This window comes from Molossus molossus, unplaced genomic scaffold (genome assembly GCF_014108415.1).
Source record: "Molossus molossus isolate mMolMol1 unplaced genomic scaffold, mMolMol1.p scaffold_m16_p_1, whole genome shotgun sequence".
NCBI classification, from domain to species: domain Eukaryota; kingdom Metazoa; phylum Chordata; class Mammalia; order Chiroptera; family Molossidae; genus Molossus; species Molossus molossus.
In genome coordinates this window covers 144,190,903-144,196,902 of record NW_023425344.1, presented here as the reverse complement: position 1 = coordinate 144,196,902, position 6,000 = coordinate 144,190,903, and the positions used below count along the sequence as shown (strand labels likewise).

General features: G+C 47.8%; 1 protein-coding gene across 1 annotated transcript in view; it reads left to right on the top strand.

Moving 5' to 3' along the window:
• The first annotated feature begins 3,110 nt into the window (after positions 1-3,110).
• The window catches only part of PROSER2 (proline and serine rich 2), a 47,401-nt gene continuing 44,511 nt past the window's right edge, over positions 3,111-6,000 (top strand). Inside the window, exon 1 of the mRNA XM_036244813.1 lies at positions 3,111-3,217. The gene's annotated coding sequence lies outside the window, so the exon portion shown is untranslated. The remainder of the gene's footprint in view (positions 3,218-6,000) is intronic.

Here is a 6,000-nt window from a genome sequence, read left to right as displayed (position 1 = left end):
TAAAATCAATAAAAACAGCCTTGACCATTATGGCTCAGTAGTTAGAACATCAACCTGATCATCAAAGGGTTGAGGGTTCAATTCCCAGTCAAGGGCACATACCTTGGTTGCAGGTTGATTCCCCAGCCCCAGCCAGAGCATGTGCAGGAGGCAACAATTCACCGTGTGTCTCTCTCACACAGATGTTTCTCTCTCTTCTCTCCCTCCCTTCCACTCTCACTAAAAATAATAATAACAATAAATGGAAAAAAATATCCTTGGGTAAGGATTAACAACAACAACAAAAACTATTTAAAATCAATACAATTTTTTAAACTTGAGTGAATAAAAGCAAAATTTTATAAATTTCATGAGTTTTATTTATTTACTTTTTTCTTTATTGATGTTAGAACATTGATGAGAGAGAATATCAGATTGGTCTCTTCCTGCATGCCTCCCACTGGGGATCATGCCCACAACCTGGGCATGTGCCCTGACCAGGAATAGAACCAGGACCTCTCAGTCCATGCGAGGACCCTCAATCCACTGAGGGACACTGGCTGGGCAAATTTCATGAGTTTTAAAGTAGTAACAATAACATATACAAAGACCTTCCAAGTGTTTCTGTGCTTCATTTTCCCCTGGACATTAAGTACTTTCATGAATAACTAAATTCCCCCTCGCAGCCATTTCTTGTGGGTTGTTTTATTTGTTTGTTTGGTTGGTTTTACCTCACTTCATGTCTTTTCTCTCTTTTGGTCTCTCTGTGTATGTTCACTTGGCACAAAGATGCCTAGACGGTACAGAGGGGACTGGACGTCAGCCTGTGCTCAGGCAGTCACGCTGGGTCCTGGATATGTCTGCACCAGCCCAGAGGAAGGGCCACCTGTTTGTAATTGCCATGAAGATCTGGGATGCACCAGCAGGGGCTGGCCTTCTCTCCCCTTCTCAGGTCTCTTGGTTGAAACCCCAGTCTCATTTTCTTCCCTGTTCTTTTCCTGCCTGCTCCCCTTTTGGCCTTTTTATTTTGCCATACTTCCTTCTTAATCTCATAATACTTCAATTTCTTCTCCACCTGTAAGAAAAGATACTGTGTAAAATTAAACTTTTACACACAAAAAATGTGTAAATTAAAGAACTAAACAGCCCTGGTCGGTTTGGCTCAGCAATTAGAACATCGGCCTGCAGACCAATGAGTCACAGGTTTGATTCTGGTCAAAGGCATGTACCTCGGTTACAGTTCATCCCCGGCCCTAGTCAGGGTTGTGCGGGAGTCAACCAGTTGATGTGTCCCTCTCACATTGATGCTTCTCTCTCTCTCCCTTTCTCTCCCTCTCTCTCCCTCCCACTCTACCTGAAGATATATACAAAAATATCCTCAGGTGAAGATTAGAAAAAAAGAACTAAACACATGTTTATACATTAAAAGCTTAACCAAGCAAAAAATACACTAATAAAAAGTGAAGCCCGGCTGGTGTTGCTCAGTGATTGAGTGTCGACCCATGAACCAAGAGTTTGCTGGTTCCATTCCCGGTCAGGGCACATGTCCAGGTTGTGGGCCAAATTCCCAGTGCAGGGCATGCAGGAGGCAGCCAATTGATGTTTTCTCTCATCAATGTTTCTATCTCTCTCTCCCTCTCCTTTCCTCTCTCTCTAAAAATCAATAAAGAGAAAAAAAAATTTTTTTAAGAAAATTCTGGGAAGCACTTATCAAAATGTCTTTTTTTTTTTCTTTATCTGAGTTCCTTAGAGACAGGGATTGCCTATATTACCTTTCATCCAGAGGTGTTTAATATTATTTAACTTTTACTTAGCCAATGAATGCATTAGTATTTAACACAATAGGGAACAACATTTAAGGGGGCAGGGGATGTAAACAGAAAGCTTAGGCCCATTATTCATCCAGGATTAAGGACTGACAGAATTGATTCTCTCCTGGATTTGGTTCAGAAAGAGGGGGATAATAATACTTGCCTAATTAACTAGCACGTTGGGTAGATTAAAGTGTTTTGCCAACATTAATTAAAGATGCAGGGAGTTAGATGAGACCAATGTGTTATTAGAGAAAAAGTTGTCTTCCCTTTAATCAGGTATCTCTTCCTGGGGAGGGCAAAGAAATGACCTAAGGACGAAGGAATTGGGGCTCAGCCCTGAGCCCTGCCAGTGACTCAGCCATTCTCTGCAACCAACTACTTCCTTCCTGAGTTTTCTGTAAAATGGGGGTAAACACAAAGAGCATTTTGGAATACAGATGATTATAATGTCCGCCACTTGAATATATAACAAACCCTACAATTAATAAAACCCATAACTCTTGCTTTCTCCCTCCCCGGAGAGTTCTTCCACCCCAGGGAACCACTGGTAACATTAACTTCCACCACCTCGCAGAGCCTCCGCCAGCAGCTGTTGGCTCAGTCGGTACTTCCAGCGATAGAGGCAAGGAGACGACAGCACCGGGCAGTTGGGTCAAAACCCGCTGGGATGAGTTCTTCCCCGCTCGGGACCTGTTTTCCCCAGGTTCCTCCTCTGCAAAGTGGGGGAAAGAAATCAGGGGGCTGCTCTGCTCTGAGGAGTACATGAAATAACGTGTGTATATTAAGGGCCTTGTCAGAAGGTAGTAAGTATTCGATACACGGTGGTTATGATTGTCATTAAATATAAAATAACCTCTCAAAATTCACGGGGGTGGGAGTGACGGCGGAGGATGTCCCAGTTTTTCAAAACTTCAAACGCAAACCCCTCTTGCTTTTATCCGCGGGTGTAACTCGGAGATGGCGGGTGGGGTTTCACTCGGGGGTCTCCCAAGTCAAACCTCACTCTGAGACCAAGTACCCCGGTGAGAGGCGGCCGCGAGCAGTTCCCGCGCCGGGAGGGGGGGTGGGGCTGTCCCTTTAAATGCCCCGGGCACGCGCAGTGCGTGTTTGGCGGGGCCGAGCCGGGTGGGCGCGCGGCGGGGCTGTGCACCGTGCCGGAGGCAGCGTGCGCTGGGCAGTGGGTGAGCGCGCGGCGGGGCGGGGCGGGGTGAGCGCGCGGCGGGGCGGGGCGGGGTGAGCGCGCGGAGGGTGGCGAGTGAGCGCGCGCACGGCGGGGCAGTGCGCAGTGGGGGTGTGAGCGCGCGGCGGCGGCCCGGGACTGTTGGCGAGACGGGCGCAAGCTGACCGGCTTCTCCGCCGCCCGAGGGCTCCGGGTGGCGGTCCGAGCGAACACCTGCGGTCTCCGGGGAGAGAGCTCCTGCCAGGTGAGTGGGGACTTTTCTGTCGCCGGCGGGGTTACGTCCTGGCAGCCGGTCGCCTCCCTCGGCGCGTCGATGAGCCAGGCGGCGTTTGGAGTCTGATGAGCGAGGCTAAGCTCGGGTGGGTTTCAGGTCTAGAGAGGTGACCCCCTTTTGCTGGCGACCCGCTGCCTGCGCTCCCACGCTTCCCTGCTGGGCAGTCCTTGCGCGGATCTCTCCCTGCGCGCTCTCCCTCTCCTCCACCTCGCTGGTCCCCTGCCCTGGAAGTTGGGAAAGACTGGCGCAGTCCGAGGGAATGTGTTAACCCGGTGGCCTCCCTCACGGGAAACCCGGTCGGTCTTTTGGGATTTCAGGGGTTCGCGTGCACCCGGGTCGCGGGCGGTGTGGAGGACGCGGCGTTTTCCTGCTCATAGGTTGTCCTGTTGCGGGGCCCTTGGTGGCTCGTGATACAGGTTTAGCTTTGGGAGCCCAGCGGTTCGGGGTGTCCCTGACACCCCTCCCCTGCCCCCACCACCCTTCTCGGAGCCGTGTGAGGGCATCATCGCCCCACTTGCCGCCGTGGCCCTTGATCCCCGGGACACTCTGCTCTTTAGCAGGCGTAGAGGGGGGTGGGAGCCTAATGTTGACAGGAGGTAGCTAAATCCACCTGTTAAACTTCGGTCCTGCTAGAAATGAACAGTATATTTTCGTCCCCAGCCCTGCTCCCCAACCCCTGACCCCCAACAGGTAACAACTGAATCACGCAGGCACGTGTGGGATCTGCCAATGAGCCTGGGGCCGGAGGGATTAAAAAAGAGAAGAAAATGTGGTCGTTGTGATGCAATTTAACAAAAGGCAATAAAATAAACTCCAGTATTTCTCCAAGGCTTTGAAACTTTCCCAGTATTGTTTTACAGAGTCTAAATTTAAGCACCTAGTATTTTTTGCTGTTGTTTTTTTAACCGCAGGAACTAACCTCAGAAAACTTAACTCTTTGCCAGAGTTAAAAGAGTTGGTGCAGGGAAGAAAACTTAAAATGAGTTAAAGAAAATGATTTTTTTGTGTGTGTCTCTTTTCCCCTCTAAACAGAGTGAAACATTCAGGTCTGTTGCTGGAGACTGTAGGACGAAGGCTCCTTGTTCTAGCTCCGATTTTAATGGAGACAACATTTTTTTTTTAACCTGTATTTCTGAAAGGTATAAAAATACTAAACCAGGTATAAGTGTAAACTTGAAGAAAATGCTTGCAGGAGAAACCTTTAGTAAAGATACTTTTCTGCTTTATTTGTGTAAGCCCTACATACTTAGTGCTCTAGCATGCACTGCAGAGCTTGCCCTCAAAGTTCTATGTCTGAATGTTAGATTGTTTTTCTAGGTGGAGGAGGTATTTTCTTTCATGAGGTCAATGTGGAAATACAAACAAATGCCCTATTTACTTGGGATTGGGTGGGAAGGGTGGAAGTTGTCTAAAATCTCTCTTGCCAAACTTGACAACGTATGTATGGAATCTTGTGTGTTTTCTTGCCCAGACCAGTAATAGCAATTTTTAAAAATCCTTACCTGAGGATATTTTTACATTTATCTTCAGATAGAGCAGGAGGGAGAGAGGGAGGAAAAGAGAGAGAGAGAGAGAGAGAGAGAGAAACATCGATGATTGGTTGCCACCCGCACAATCACAACCAAAGCTGGAATAAACTGCAACCGAGGTACATGCCCTTGGCCGGGATCGAACCCGGGACTCTTGGTCTACAGGTGAAGCTCTAATCGCTGAGTCAAATCAGCCAGGACAGTAATAGTCATTTTTAAGTGACTGGATATAGTTCTTGGTAACAGCACTTCAAATGAGCTTTCCTTTGAAAATTTTGTATACTGATCATTTAAAAGTAACACATTTTCTCCATTACTAGAGATCAGAAAGCCAAAATGAGAATGCAAATTTAGAGAAGGCTGGAAAGAGGAGAGATGCTTTTAAGAAAATTTGAGTGTGTTTGACTCCATGATGACCTCTTTGTGGCAGGGGAGCCTTGCCTGTTTGGGGGCAGGCCCTGAAGTTCATTAATTCATTCAGTCATGTTTATAGACTGTTTGAGCACCTACAGTGTGCTGAGCACTGAGCTGGTCATTGAGCATACAAACATATCTAGATAACAGCCATATGGCCCAACTGATTAAAACCAGATCAAGCCTTCCTCAGGAGTTGAAGATACACCTGGCCCTGGTTCCAAAGTTCTCAGACACCTAAGGAGCCTATAGTTGTCACCCTGTGTTGATTCTAAAGATCATCTCAAATAACTACAAGTGATGGGGTGGAGCCTTGAAGCCTGAAGGGAGAGAAGTGAAAGGCTTGGATGGAGCAGAGAACAGGAGATCCTCTGGAACAAAAAATTCAAGTGCATCTTATCTACATGGTTGTGGGACAGCTGCCAGTGGCACGGAGGCCATTTGGGGGTAGGTGCCAGGGAATCCTAGGAGCATCCCAGAACTTGAGCTCTTCCCTTTGCTGGAGAAGGGCAGCATTTTGTTTCAGTTTCCATGCTCTTTCTGGTGGTAGTGGTAGTGACTTCCTAGCTGTGCTCTAAGGAAGATGGGCTCAGCAACTCTCCCTCTGATATCCTGCAGCATTCCCCACTTGGATCTTTGAGGGAGTCCGGGGGCCTTTGTTCACATTGACACAGTGGGGTCAAATGTAGTGGAGTCACCGATAACAGCCTCTTTAGAGAACCACAGTGAAGCTGCACCTCTCCATAATGCCCTGTCTTTCGGGACTCAAAGCATTCATCTTGAAACCTATTTTAAGAAAGTAGGTGCTGA